This window comes from Bos indicus x Bos taurus, chromosome 1 (genome assembly GCF_003369695.1).
Source record: "Bos indicus x Bos taurus breed Angus x Brahman F1 hybrid chromosome 1, Bos_hybrid_MaternalHap_v2.0, whole genome shotgun sequence".
NCBI classification, from domain to species: domain Eukaryota; kingdom Metazoa; phylum Chordata; class Mammalia; order Artiodactyla; family Bovidae; genus Bos; species Bos indicus x Bos taurus.
This window is the reverse complement of record NC_040076.1, coordinates 142,530,904-142,545,568: the sequence shown is the minus strand read 5'-3', so window position 1 is coordinate 142,545,568 and position 14,665 is coordinate 142,530,904. Positions and strand designations below refer to the sequence as shown.

The following is a 14,665-nucleotide window of genomic DNA, read 5'->3' as shown; positions in this document are numbered from 1 at the left end:
GCTTGGCAGCACCCCAGCTCCCCACATTCCAGCCCACATGATAACCCCCAGATGACAACCCCGACACACCTGAGATGACCTCCCTATTGCCTCAGTGGTGTCTCTAAGCCCTCAGGGAGATTTAGATTTTGATATTATTGTGTTTAGCTTCACAGAATAATCTGTGTATTTGCCACTTAAGTTGTTGGCAGTATTTAAGAAAACTTGGCAACTTTATCTTAGACATCAGCTTTGGTTCCAATTTAAAAGGTGTACTGAGTTCCTGAGTTTACACATTTCTTTTTTAGGGAAAAGGTATGAGAAAGTTACTAAGATTGCAAACATTTCTTCCCTTATGCAAGTTTACTGACTGCCAGGGACGATTCTAGGTCCCAAGGGTACAGCAGTAAACAAAATCAAGTTCCCCATCCCATGGAAGCCACTTCCTGGCAGAAGGCTTGGGAAGTGTGGTAACTTGAGACTTGCCACATGTGTGATTTTGGGTGACTACATCTACTAGAGAAAGTTTGATTTAGTCAGATAGTTAAGATGCTTAAAATGAAAAAGGTCTCTACTAAAAACTAGGTTTTCAAGCTGCATAAGGAGATTAAAGTTGTATATGCGCGCATGGTACATGTGAAAATGGTACATGCAGTCTGACCATCTTGATTTGACCAAAGGCTGTCTTGTAGGTGAAAGATCAAAACTGACTAAACTGATAAGAGAATAATAAAAATTGTACATAAAAGCATAGAGAAAAAAACAGGCCTGTAGCCTCAATAAACACTGATTTTATTTTTTTATTTTTAAAAATAATTTTGTTTATTGGCTGTGACGTGTCTTCACTGCTGTGCAGGCTTTTCTCTAGTTGGAGCGAGTGGGGGCTACTCTCCAGCTGCGGTGTGCAGGCTTCGTGTTGCGGTGGCTCCTCCTGTTGCAGAGCATGGGCTCTGCAGTGCTTGGGCTTCAGCAGCTGCCATCCTAGAGCACAGGCCCAGCAGCTGCAGCACACGGCTTAGCTGTTCCAAGGTATGTGGGTATCTTCCCGGATCAGGCATTGAATCTGTGTCTCCTGCATTGGCAGGTGGATTCTTTACCACTGAGCCCCCAGGGAAGTCCATAAATGCTGATTTTAAAATACCGTCAAATAAACTCTTCTATGCTCTAAACTTCATTTCAAAGGGTATTAAAAACTCTTGGAAATGTATCCCATTGTTCATTGCAGCACTATTTACAATAGCTAGAACATGGAAGCAACCTAGATATCCATTGACAGAGGAATGGATAAAGAAGTTGTGGTACATATACACAATGGAATATTACTCAGCCATAAAAAGGAACACAAATGTCAGTTCTAATGAGGTGGATGAACCTAGAGCCTATTATACAGAGTGAAGTAAGTCAGAAAGAGAAAGATAAATACTGTATTCTAACACAGGCATACGGAATCTAGAAAAACGGTAGTGAAGAATTTATTTACAGGGCAGCAGTGGAGAAACAGACATAGAGAATAGACTTATGGACATGGGGAGAGGGGAGGAGAGGGCGAGATGTATGGAAAGCGTAACATGGAAACTTACATTACCATGTGCAAAATAGATAGCCAACGGGAATTTGCTGTATGGCTCAGGAAATTCAAACAGGGGCTCTGTATCAATCTAGAGGGGAGGGAGATGGGAGGGAGGTTAAAGAGGAAGGGATCATATGTATACCTATGGCTCATTCATGTTGAGGTTTGACAGGAAACAACAAAATTCTGTAAAAGCAATTATCCTTCAATTTAAAAATAAATAAATTAAAAAAAAAACAACTCATGGCAAAAAAGCCAGATGGAAATGATGTGTTTTATCCACATTAATAAAAAATGGAAACAGAACCTACACACCAGCCACAGGGCAGTGGGAGAATCCACAGTGGTCCCGACCATCAATCATGGACACGAAGGTTAATCATGGCAATAGGCTCATGGTGCTGTCAGGAGGAAAGGCAGGGCACCGAGTCTGCTGGGCACATGGCTGGGCCTGATGCAGCCCACAAACACCTACTGAAAGTCTTCTCTGAGCCAAGCTCTGTTTTCAACCCTGGGGATGGGGCAGCAAACCAGACACGGTCCCTGCTGTCAAGAGACAACTTCACAACCATGTTGAAAAAGTGTCCAGGATTAATTTGGGAAGAAGAGACATCTGTGAGCACCGTGAGCATGTGGTTCTCTCCCACATCCTTTATTAACTGATGTTCTTCTCTGTGGAGGTCTTCTGTACTCCTGGTTAATTAATCCTGAAACATTTTACCGTTTTTCTTGCTACTATCAAAAGTATCTCGTTGTCACTATACTTTCTGGTGGACTGCTGGGTAAGAAATGCCCCCAGTCTGCAGGCTAACCTCATGCCTACCAACATTTCTAATGGTTTACGAAAAGTCTACTGGTTTTTCTCAGCACATGCAGATAAAATCCCAATAAACATTTCTGTTTTTTTCTTCTTTAGAGAAACTAAAAAAATGTCAAGCTATCCTGCAAGGCCATAGTAACAACAAAGAAGAGGTGATGGCCCAAGAGCAGGTAAACAGGCCGGCGGGGCAGCAGAAACGAGACATCAGACCTGCCAGGGCCGGAAGGAGAAGTACCAAAGATGCAAAGAGCTTTGGAATCTTGATGTGTTTACGAAAATCTCTCTGAACTCAATCACTGCCTGCAAAGTGCAAGTGAACCCGGGGTTCTGGTGCTGCTCCCCAAAGGCACTGTGGTGGTCAACCACGTGCTCCCACTCAGCCTCGGGCATGTGGACTCTAGGGGACCTGGGCTGGCAGAGCAGAAGCCCCTCAAGGTCAGAGCTCCGTGTCGCCCTCCTGTTTACGTAACCCACACAACACAGAGACTCACTGAGCACTGGCCCCAGGAGGGAGCGTCTCCATTGTACCGCCAGCACCACAATGGGGCCTGGTGAGGGTGGGAGGGAAGACAAGGCAGGCAGCCCCTTCCTAGGGTCTACTTGTGTCCAGACCCACACAAGCACTTTAGAACACATCCCCAAACTCTGACATGCCTTCCTCCTAAGAAGAGGGTCTTTGTCCCCGCCTCTTAAAGCTGACCCTAGTGACTCACTGGGAACCAGGCATGAGACAGCATCCAAAGAGAGGCTGCGTGAGTCCAGGCCTGCAGCAGCTCTCACCATTCTCACTGGGTCACTCAATCCTAGAGCCCTGAGCGTCCCCCCAACCCCTGCCAAGTAAGAAGTATGACTAACCAGAACCCCACATCCCCCGCCATGAGGAAGCCCAGGCCACAGGGAATGTCCACACAGAGGTCCACAGCCCAGCTCATGCCCCTACTGACAGCCAGCACCAAGTTTCTGATTTGAGAAAATCCCTCCCCAAGACTCCAGCCCTCAGACACCAAGCCACTCCCGGGCCTCCTGGTCCTCCCAGCTGAGGACCCCAACCTGTAGGGCAGAGACAGGTCACTCCCACCACACCCTTTCCAAACTCCTGGCCACAGACCCAGGAGCAGAACGAACAGGTCATCCTGTGCCCGCACCAGTAGGGACCAGGACACTTGGCATTCTCTGCAGCCCTGCCTGGCCTCCTCCTGCTCATGAGGCTGAGTGCCTCTGAAAGAGTCTGGCTGCCAGGCCCGGCCTTTCCCTCTACATGCTATTTCTAAGAGCACAATAGACTTTGTTTTGTGAAAATCAGTAAACAGAAACCTCAATGAAACAGAGTCAGGAGGCCAGCAGTGGTAGTCTCATGTCCTGACAGTAGGGACAGCCAGACAAGAAAGGGACAGACTCTTCTCCCCACTTCCCCAGAGTTCAGCCAATGAGGCAGTGTCCCAACCCAGCAATGCGAAGCCACTAGAGGAACCCTGGATTCCTCCAGTGGACTCTCTCAACTCCAGCTCGCCCAACCTCCCCTTCTCCTTTTAAAATGAGTTCTCCTCTCCTGGCCAGCCAGGGACTTGCCCGGGCTCCATGTGGTTGCAGACCTGAAATTGCAATTCTTTGTTGATCCAGAATAAACCCAGTTTTGCTGGCAAGATAACTGGCAGTCTATCTGTGTTAGAGCAAGTGTTTCTAAGATAACTATAGAACTCCCAAGGAAATCAAGAGAGTATTTGACAATCTGACAATTTTGATGCCTACAAATATCAATTTCATCAATTCAATCTATGAATTACTGTGTCATTCAAAATGGGAAATGCTAAGAGAATGGATGAAGAAGGTACACAGCACGACCTTCAGTTATGTGATGCTCAATGCTGCACAAATGTAACTCTGCACACACTAGTGAGTCTGAAGAAAGTGTGACCTGGTTCCAAGTGGCATCTCTCAGCAGCAGTCAAGGTGTGCAGTCATACACTTCCAGAATAACCCACCACACATTCCTGAAGAGGAAAGAGACTCTTCCTGCTCATCAACACCTATAGGAAATACATACTGGAGCCATGTTAACAGCACATGAAGGACTCTTGACACTACCTGTGAGCATCTAAGTTAAAACACTGGGCCACAAAGACCCTGGGGCTTCCCAGATGGCTCCTAGGTGGTGAAGAATTTGCTTGCCAATGCCAGAGATATGGGTTCGATCCCTGAGTTGGGAGGACCCCCTGGAGGAGGAAATGGCAACCCACTCCAGTATTCTTGCTTGGGAAATCCCATGAACAGAGGAGCCTTGTGGGCTCTAGTCCAGGGGATCACAAAGAGTCAGACACGACTGAGGGACTAAACAACAACATGCCCCACCGCCATCACAATGTCTGGTACACAGGAGGTGCACAATAAGTTTGTGTAGTGAATGGTTGCTCCATTTAACACAGGAATTATCTGTTTCATGAAAGTTTGCTGTAATTCACCCCAGTGCCTCTTTAAAAAAACTTTTGTATTTAAATTTTATTTATGCACTGGCTGGCTCTTTGTTGCTATGCATGCACTTTGGTTGTGGTGAGCAGGGGCTACTTTCCAGTTATGGTGGGCAGGCTTCTTCTTGTGGAGCACAGGGTCTAGGGTGCAGACTTAGTAGCTATGGCGCATGGGCTCAGTGGTTTTGCCACGTGTGGGACCTTCCCAGACCAGGGACGATCCTGAGTCCCCTGCATTGGCAAGCAGATTCTTAACCACTGGACCACCAAAGAGTCCAAAAAGATAAATCTTGACTTCCTTCTCCATCTCATCTAAAGTTACTGGTCTGTGCAAGTTTTCTACCTCCAAGGCCAATTCTGGTCATTTATGCCTTCTTCATAAACGACTCACATCAGATACTTGGTCTTTTTATCATCTGCTCTGGAGAAGGAAATGGCACCCCACTCCAGTACTCTTGCTTGGAAAATCCCTACCAGGAACCTGGTAGGCTACAGTCCAAGGGGTCGCAAAAGAGTTGGACACAACTGAGCAACTTCACTTCAAATTTACCACCATCAAATTGTACATGCATGTTATTATTTGCAAAATTTTCATATCCATAGCCACATCCCTTTTAAAATACTGTGTTCTCATTTCCTCATAATCAGATTCGCAAAAAGCAAAAACAGATTTGCCTTAACTTTATTTTCCTGGTTTCTTGAGTTGAAAGCTGAATTTATTTCTTTTTCTTGTTCTCTAATAAATGGGTAAGTCTACACACTTTGTTCCTCCTGAGAGCTGGTTTCACTTCATCCCGTGGGTAGTGTTCGGCAGTCTTCTTTCATTCACAGAATGAACGCTGAGCTCTTCAACCAGCATTATAAAGAACGGGGCCCTAGCGTTTTCCGGTGGATATTTTAGCTGTCTTTTCACTCTTAGGTTCTGTCCAGGTTGCACTGTGGTCTGAGAATCTGGTCTATAGAATTGACTTTTCGAAACTTGGGATTTTTCTTTGTGGCCTAATATGTGGCTGGTTTTTGTTCAATGTTCTGTGTAACTGAGAATCTATACTTTAGGTTTGTTGGGCACAAATTTCTGCACATCCATCAGTTCTAGCGTTTGAATCCTTTCTATCAGCGGTTCTCTACTGGGGGTGATTCTGGCCCCCAAGAGACGTTTGGCAACTTCAATTAACATTCTGCTTATCACAGTGGGTAGCGGCTGGGGACGCTGCTCACCCTACCACAGTGCATGGGACAGCGCCCACAAAGGTGCCAGTGGCACTGAGTTAAGAAGCCCTCCACACCTTCTCTTCTCTCTGGTCTAACCTGCTTTGTGGCTTGCTCAATGGCACCCCACTCCAGTACTCTTGCCTGGAAAATCCCATGGATGGAGGAGCCTGGTAGGCTGCAGTCCATGGGGTCGCTAAGAGTCGGACATGACTGAGGGACTTCACTTTCACTTTTTCACTTTCATGCATTGGAGAAGGAAATGGCAACCCACTCCAGTGTTCTTGCCTGGAGAATCCCAGGGGCAGGAGAGCCTGGTGGGTTGACGTCTATGGGGTCACACAGAGTCGGACACGACTGAAGGGACTTAGCAGCAGCAGAGGGCCCCTCTGTCAACTTCTCCCACTTGGATCAACCTTCCAATTTTTCTACATTTTGATACATTGTTGATACATTGCTACATTACTGATACATTAGCTTATGATAGAAAGAACTGCTCTTCTCATGCTTTTGCCCTGAGTTCAGTTGACACTGGTATTGCTAAACCTTTCTTTCTGTAGGGCTGACAACAGTTTTCTATCCCTTGTTTCCCACCTTCTTGTTTTAGCTTTAGATAAAACAAGGTCGCTTGTTTAGGTCGCTCACATACCGCATCAGCTAGATTTCATTTTTCTACTAAATCTGGAGTTTTTATCACTTGGGAGAGCTAACCCTTTTACATTATTTGGTGTCTCTGGGCTTGTTCATGCCATCTTACATTGTTTGCTTTTTAACACACCAAGCAAACCTCATTCTCCTCTTTTTTCTGAATTCCTTTTTTTGAGATGACGAAACTCTTCTTTGCTCCACTCTCCCCTCAGGTACCTGGGAGTCACATATTCTACCTTCAGTCTCCTACTGGTTACCTCACACCACCTCAACACTAACACCTACATCCCAATCTGCTTCTAGAACAAGCCTTGCTCCATCGACAAAACGTCAACCTGCATTATCATTTCACACTTGAATCTGTGCTCCTTAGCAGCAGGGACTCAGCGCTGGCAGTGAGCACACAGCAATCTGCGAAGGCAAATGTGTCTAGGACCATTTCAGGATATTTTTTTAAACCTTTAAAATGAATTTCAGGGCATTTAAAGGTTACACTTATAATCTGGGGTTTATCTGACTATAATGCTAGTAAAGTAATGCTCAAAATTCTCCAAGCCAGGCTTCAGCAATACGTGAAACGTGAACTTCCAAATGTTCAAGCTGGTTTTAGAAAAGGCAGAGGAACCAGAGATCAACTTGCCAACATCTGCTGAATCATGGAAAAAGCAAGAGAGTTCCAGAAAAACATCTATTTCTGCTTTATTGACTATGCCAAAGCCTTTGACTGTGTGGATCACAATAAACTGTGGAAAATTCTGAAAGAGATGGGAATACCAGACCACCTGATCTGCCTCTTGAGAAACCTATATGCAGGTCAGGAAGTAACAGTTAGAACTGGACATGGAACAACAGACTGGTTCCAAATAGGAAAAGGAGTACGTCAAGGCTGTATATTGTTACCCTGCTTATTTAACTTATATGCAGAGTACATCATGAGAAACACTGGGCTGGAAGAAGCACAAGCTGGAATCAAGATTGCCAGGAGAAATATCAATAACCTCAGATACGCAGATGACACCACCCTTATGGCAGAAAGTGAAGAGGAACTAAAAAGCCTCTTGATGAAAGTGAAAGTGGAGAGTGAAAAAGTTGGCTTAAAGCTCAACATTCAGAAAACGAAGATCATGGCATCTGGTCCCATCACTTCATGGGAAACAGATGGGGAAACAGTGTCAGACTTTATTTTTTTGGGCTCCAAAATCACTGCAGATGGTGACTGCAGCCATGAAATTAAAAGACACTTACTCCTTGGAAGAAAAGTTATGACCAACCTAGATAGCATATTGAAAAGCAGAGACAGTACTTTGCCAATAAAGGTCTGTGTAGTCAAAGCTATGGTTTTTCCAGTGGTCATGTATGGATGTGAGAGTTGGACTGTGAAGAAGGCTGAGCACCAAAGAATTGATGCTTTTGAACTGTGGTGTTGGAGAAGACTCTTGAGAGTCCCTTGGACTGCAAGGAGATCCACCCAGTCCATTCTGAAGGAGATCAGCCCTGGGATTTCTTTGGAAGGAATGATGCTAAAGCTGAAACTCCAGTACTTTGGCCACCTCATGCGAAGAGTTGACTCATTGGAAAAGACTCTGATGCTGGGAGGGATTGGGGGCAGGAGGAGAAGGGGACGACAGAGGATGAGATGGCTGGATGGCATCACTGACTCGATGGACGTGAGTCTGAGTGAACTCCGGGAGTTGGTGATGGACAGGGAGGCCTGGCGTGCTGCGATTCATGGGGTCGCAAAGAGTCGGACACAACTGAGCAACTGAACTGAACTGAGAGAAAATACCCTACCCTTCCCCTTTTATTAGTCGTATTTCCCCAGCAGTTACACTGTTTGATCCAGCTAGATCCAGACCTACTGGTTTCAGGGGAGCTGCTGAGTCGGCCAGCACTCCTCCTGAAGAGGGCCCTCTGGTTACCGTGTGCGGCTTTGCGGCCCCACACAGCGTGTACCACGTCTTCTTTTCCTCTGCAGTATACCAAGGATGGTTCCAGGACTACACAAAAAGGGCCACAAACCCCAGCTACAACGTGCTCTAACTCAGCCTCAGTGACGCAGTCTCTTGCATTTTTCATTTAATCCACACACATGCTGAGGTGTCCAGCAGCTCCCTCCCTTCCTGGTTGCCAGGCCCACCCAACAGAGGCTCAGGTCTTCCAGCAGGGAAGGTCCTCAAGCCACTCTCGGAAATTGCTCTATGAGCAGGATCAATTCCATCCACACAGAAATGCAGGAAATTCTGGGGTAATTTCAGTTTTAGTGGCTGTGAGAACTGGTAATGAAGCCAGAAGACGATGGAAAGACAGTACAAACTACACCTTTAGACTGGGGGTGGGGGGATGCGGAATTGATGATCCTCCTCTAAACCAAACTGGTGCATTAATAAAGCTGAGACAGCTGTTAAGGACCCCAAGAAAACTGTCAAAATTCTATATTCAAAACAAGAGACCTTTTCCAATGCCCTTGGAGGATAGCAGCTGTAGGTCACTACAGCGCCATCAGTCTTCATTCCTGTATGGGAAGGGCTGTGACTGTGGCCAGAGAACCAGCCACCTGACCCCCTCCCACCCCGCCGGGCGCCCCCTCCTCCCTCGCCTTCCATCTGCCTTCATGTCCCTCTCCGTGAGATGGTCAGTCAAGAACTCATTCTGAGGAGAAATGTTTGTCAAGAGATCACTTTATTTTTCAAGCAAGGTTTTGAGAGGCACCACTTGAAGTTTAACATAATATTCGAATAAAATCACAGATGTTAAATCCTGTCAAAACAAAATCTAGCCCCCAAAAGCCAACCACATATGTTCAAGAGAGACACAGCAAAATTCCAACAACAAAGGAGTTTAATGGTTTCAGAATCCGTTTCAGTAAATTCTGAGCTGGAAGGCCTATCACAGGTGGTACAATTTAAACTCAAATCACAGCTTTGTTTTTAAAACCATGACTACCACTCTCATCATTAAAAACTGACATTTAAAACTTTCATGATATACTTGCTATTAATGGTCAATGAGTATGTTTTAGGTTCAATAGGAACCCCAACCCTTCAAGGCAAGGGTTATATCATGGTACCATCTTTCTCCCAAGGGCACCATCTGAGCTCAGCGACAGAACACTGTGGACCTGGGCCTGGCAGCCTCGTCCCTGCCCTGATCCGGCTGGCGTTCAGCCTGGCAGGCCAGAGGATGATCAAATAAACACAGGAAACAACAAGACCCACGTGCTTGAAAGGCTCCATCTACACCAGCAGGGACAGCCACACACACGAAACCAGAATCACAGAACTGTATTAAGACCATAGATAAATGCTGAAAATGTGAAACACGTCAATTATGTAAAACATGAAACTACACATAACACTGACTAAAAATACAACTTAAAATAGCTGCACTGATGAATATGTAAAAACTTACGCCTATCCCATTAAACTTGGGTTCCACACAAGGTGGTTTGGAAAATGCTGTTCCAGGGCATTACTTCTCAACCAGGGGGAATTTTTGTCCCCCAGCAAATGCTTGGCACTATCTGAAGACATTTTTGGTTGTTACACTTGTTGGTGGGGGTCCCGCTGGCATCTGCTAAAATCCTACAATGCACAAGACAAGAAGTACCCAGCCCCAAAAGTCAACAGGGGCCCAGCTTTGAACCCCTGCCCCAGAGGATCACAGGGGTGTTTCATTTATACAGCAATAAACTGTTATCTTGTTTTTAAAAAGATACTTCGTATAAACACATAACTGAATTTATAATAACACAAAATTAAATTCCTGATTTTTTAAAGCAAAAAAAAATTAAAAACCTTGATAAAATGCCTCAGCTATAGTATAGCATATACTGAGGGCTTGCCAAGCTCTCATGAAGGTACTTTCTGCAAATCCAACAAGACTGTTGAGGAAACTGCAATCACAGTTCCTACCACCTACAGTCCCTTCCAAGTGACCCACCCCACTGCAGTGGCTGTGAGCTGGCAAAAGCCCACCCCTCCTTGGGGAGAGCTTGGGGACCAGGTGGGCACCTGGGGGACATGGTGGAGGCCGAGACAATCGTCACCCTGTCTCTGGGGTGGGCAGGGTGTGTGAGGAGAACAGAAGAGGATAAAGCAGGCAGAGTTGAGGAGCAGAGTGTGCAGGAGCAGCAGACGGTCGAGATCAACAAGGGAAGAGCAAGCCGGGAAGGTCAAGGCCGGGGTGGCAGCCAGATCCCGCCAGGCCCCAAGGTGCAACTCCATCCACCCCCAGGCCCAGCACTACCTGGGTCACTGGACTCCACTAGGTTCCTTTCTCCCTTATTCCTGCGTGACCTGCCGGTGAAGTCAGCCTGCGGCCTGCCACCCCAGGGCCTGAGTAAGGCAGCCGGGCGTTAAAGATGCAAACACCAGAGGCATTTCCCACCACATGCCCTGCGACCTCTCCCCAACAAGGCTGGAGGCTGCGCCAAATGACAGACACCTGTGGGGTGGCAGGGTCACCCTGAGTAGAATAATCCCCAGACAGGAGTGCATGACCCCACACTGGGCAGACCACGTGAGGGGAAGGGAGGGCTGGGGGGCTGCTGGCTGGACCTGTCCTGATGAGTGCATCCTAACACTGAAGAGAAGGCTCAAGACAATGGGAACTGAAAACGTTCACCAATGCACAGGCCCTCAGTCCCAAAACCTGACTGATCAGCGCTTTTCAAGATTCTAAAAGAGCTGGAGGACTTTCCCCCAAGGAAGCTGAGATGGAATGAAGCAGCCACTCTGTCCCTTCCGCAGGTCCCCAGAAGTGACCTCAGAGCCACAGAGCTTCCACATCCAGAGTCTGAAACCACCTCGTCACACAAAGAGTTGGCTGGGCCAGCATCCGGCACAGTCTGCAAACCTCCCAGAAACAGTGAGTAGACCAGTGAGGCTGACACACCAAGACGAGGACAGTTGCCAGCCAAGGGCACCCAGCAGCAGGGTACTCTGACCATTCGCTGGCCAGGTGTGCAATAGAGCCAGAGGGGCCTTATTTGACAGTCTCTACAGCCAGGTCTTTCCAACCAAATGCCCCTGCCTCCCAGTCCCTGAATGTTGATTCCAACAATTTCTCAACTGAACCCTTTCAACACTATACTCCACCTTCCTAAACAACTTTTACAAGACAGAACTGTAACCCATCCCACGTGTGAGTCATCACTACTGGTGTCAGACAGTTACTCCAATGACTCACCCTTCTGTGACCCCAGACAGTTCAGCTCTGGTTCCCTGAGTTGTGCTGTTTCTACTTCCTCATCGCCCTTGCCCTCAGCGCCCTTGCCCTCAGCACAAGCACTGTGAGGAAGAAAAAGGGGGGTACATACATATTCCTAGTAAAGGATGCACTGGGAGCAAATTGACTGCTAGTGCAGAGGCTCTTAGTCTCTGTGAACCTGAATGAGAAAAAAATCACATCTTTATAACGTCTGGCTGAAATTTAGCACTCATTCAATTCCACAGGTAGTCACAAAATCCTGGAATTTGCACAGCACCTGTGACTTCTTCACCAACAGAAACCACAGATATTTTCACAAAACATTAGCACTGTACAAAAATCCCAAACTGACGCTTATACTCATCAATACTCAAAAAGAATTAGATTTGGTGTTCCATCTGTTACTACGTGAGCTAATAAAAAGCAGGTCAGGAAATTCATCACAAGTTTAGTTCAATGTTTTTGATAACTGTATTTCAGTATAATAGGTTCTCTTCCTGATCCTATTTTATTTTTTTAAAAACGTTTGTGCCAGGAGGAGGAGGAGACCAGAGATCTGGGGAGGGCAGGAAAGGCCCCCTGGGGCGCATGATGAGCGACTGAACTGAACTGAGAGGTTTCAAAGTGTTCTTCTGAACAGTTTCAATTAGTTGCAACAAAAGTGGAAGAGTTACGCTAGAATGTTACTATTTGCCCAGTACCTTTCATTGATCCTAAGTGGTACTTTCCTAAAGTTACCACACTGAAACAGACATGTAAATATCTGTGCCCTAGAGGACAGCGTTAACACCCAGTATCGCTAGTGTCCGCACTTAGATTGTTAGCACGGGATGTTCACCTTTCCAGTCTTAACCTCATACGATATTTCACCAACTCTAATCCCCACTTGTAAATCTCTGAAGTAGGAAGGGTCCTTCGGAAAGCCCTATGTCCTACAACTCTATTCCACAACCGTGCTGAACGAAACGCACGACTCTGTCCACGCTGGGAAAGTGAAGGAAAAAACCGATGAAAGGCAAATTGGAGTCAGTGGGCCACCTTCCAAATCCACGAACACCTAGATTTGAGAGCATCACCAGCAACTGTACTGGCAGAATTTTCACATTTCACTTTTTTCCACACAGTATTCAGAAAACACTGCATAAAACATTATGCAAGTACATAAGCCCTTTCTTAATATGTCAGGAGAAATCATCCAAGTATATGCAACGAAAGCTGAGGGTTTCATTTAGCATAAAGCGGGAAGTATCCCTACCAGTAGCTTCTACTGAAAACTAAGTCTTAGGATCAAAATTGTTAATCACAACCTCCTTACAAACGGCAAATCTACCCTGGATGGTGCAGGTCTGCGATCAAAGTTACCGAATGCACATTCGCGTCAGTACAGGTACTCCCCTCCCCCTCCCCAGCATCCGCCTTCCGCCCTCACCCCGGGACTCCGACCCGGGCAGCACGCACTAAGACGGATTCAGGAGTCATGCATCACAAAGGAAAGCCTAACGGGCCCAGCCTCTGAACCACTAAGGACGCCGCGTCCCAGCAGCCTCTGCGCTGAAATAAAGCAGACTCCTCTTTCCCTGCCTCTCCTGAGGTGACTCACGACCTCTCCCTCAAGGAATGTGGGAGCCAGCGGGCGGCCGGGCCGGGCCCCACACCACCGTCCTCTAGTTCTAGTCGGCTGTTTACCACCCGCGACGCCTGTGTCACTCGTTCCAGACACCGCGCACCCCGGGCTCCCTAACAACCCGGGACCCGCCGGCCACCGCCCGGCCTCTGGGACCCCGGAAGCCCGAAGAGCGCGACGCCCCCGCCTCACGGCCGCCGAGCACCCCCGCCGCCGCCTCGCGAACGTCCGCCCCGCGCGCCCCCGCGCGGCCCCGCCCCCGCGCCCCGGACGCCGGCCCCGCCCCCGCCCCGCCCCCGCGCGCCCCCTCAGCCCGGCCCCCGCCCCCGCCGCGCGCCCCCGCGCCCCCCGCCCCGCCCGCGCAGGGGCGCGCGCCGCGCTCCGAGAGGGACGGTTAGGAGCGCGCGCTTCGCCGCGGGCCCCGCGCGGCAGCGGCGGCGGAGCCTTCCAGAAATTTCCGCGTCCCTAAGCCCACACCGAAAAACAAGCAGGGCGCGCCCCCGCGCCGGCCCGGCCCTCAGCGCCCCTCCCCGCGGCCGCTGCTCCCCTCCCCCACCCGCGCCCCCTCCCCGCCCCCTGCCCCGGGCGGCAGGTCCGGCGCGGCCCTCCCGGGCGGCGGCGGCCCGCGGAGACCCGGCTGGCGGCGGCGGGGCGGCGGCCGCGGCGCCGGCGGGCCGGCGTGATTGATAGGGACGGGGCGGCGGAGCGGCGGCGGCGGCGGAGCGGTTGAGTGACAGCTTACCTGGGTGCCAATCTTCATCACACTGACAAGCGGCTGCAGCAATCGGGACCCGCAGTGCCGCGCCCGCGTCCAACCGTCACGCCGACGCTGGGCCACGCGACACAGTCTCGCTCAATGGGAGGAGGGCGACGCCGACGCGCGCTGCATCAATATTCACAGTGGGGGCGGGGCCTGAGGGTCCCGGGCCCCGCCCCGTCTTTGCGCTGCGGCGGCTGGAGGCGGGGCCTGGGCGCCGGGGGCGGAGAGTGAGCCGGGGGCGGGCGGCGGCCGGCCCCGCCCCCGCCTAGCAGTCGGGACCCGCCCCCAGACGCTGCGCCGCGGCGCGAAGAGCGTCCCGCCCCGCAGGCCGCGAGCCCCGCCTCACTAGTATGCAGCTGAGGGCGTGGCCTACTACCGTCAC

The 14,665-nt window shown here is 49.2% G+C and overlaps 1 protein-coding gene across 3 annotated transcripts in view; it reads right to left on the bottom strand.

The window, feature by feature from the left end:
- The window catches only part of PKNOX1 (PBX/knotted 1 homeobox 1), a 41,741-nt gene extending 27,342 nt beyond the window's left edge, over nucleotides 1–14,399 (bottom strand). Inside the window, exon 1 of one of the 3 annotated variants that reach the window (XM_027547015.1) lies at nucleotides 14,266–14,399. The gene's annotated coding sequence lies outside the window, so the exon portion shown is untranslated. Of the gene's footprint in view, nucleotides 1–1,559; nucleotides 1,583–14,265 lie in introns of those variants that run through there. The other 2 variants (XM_027547034.1, XM_027547025.1) reach the window with 2 other exon arrangements.
- Between the last annotated feature and the right edge of the window lie 266 nt (nucleotides 14,400–14,665).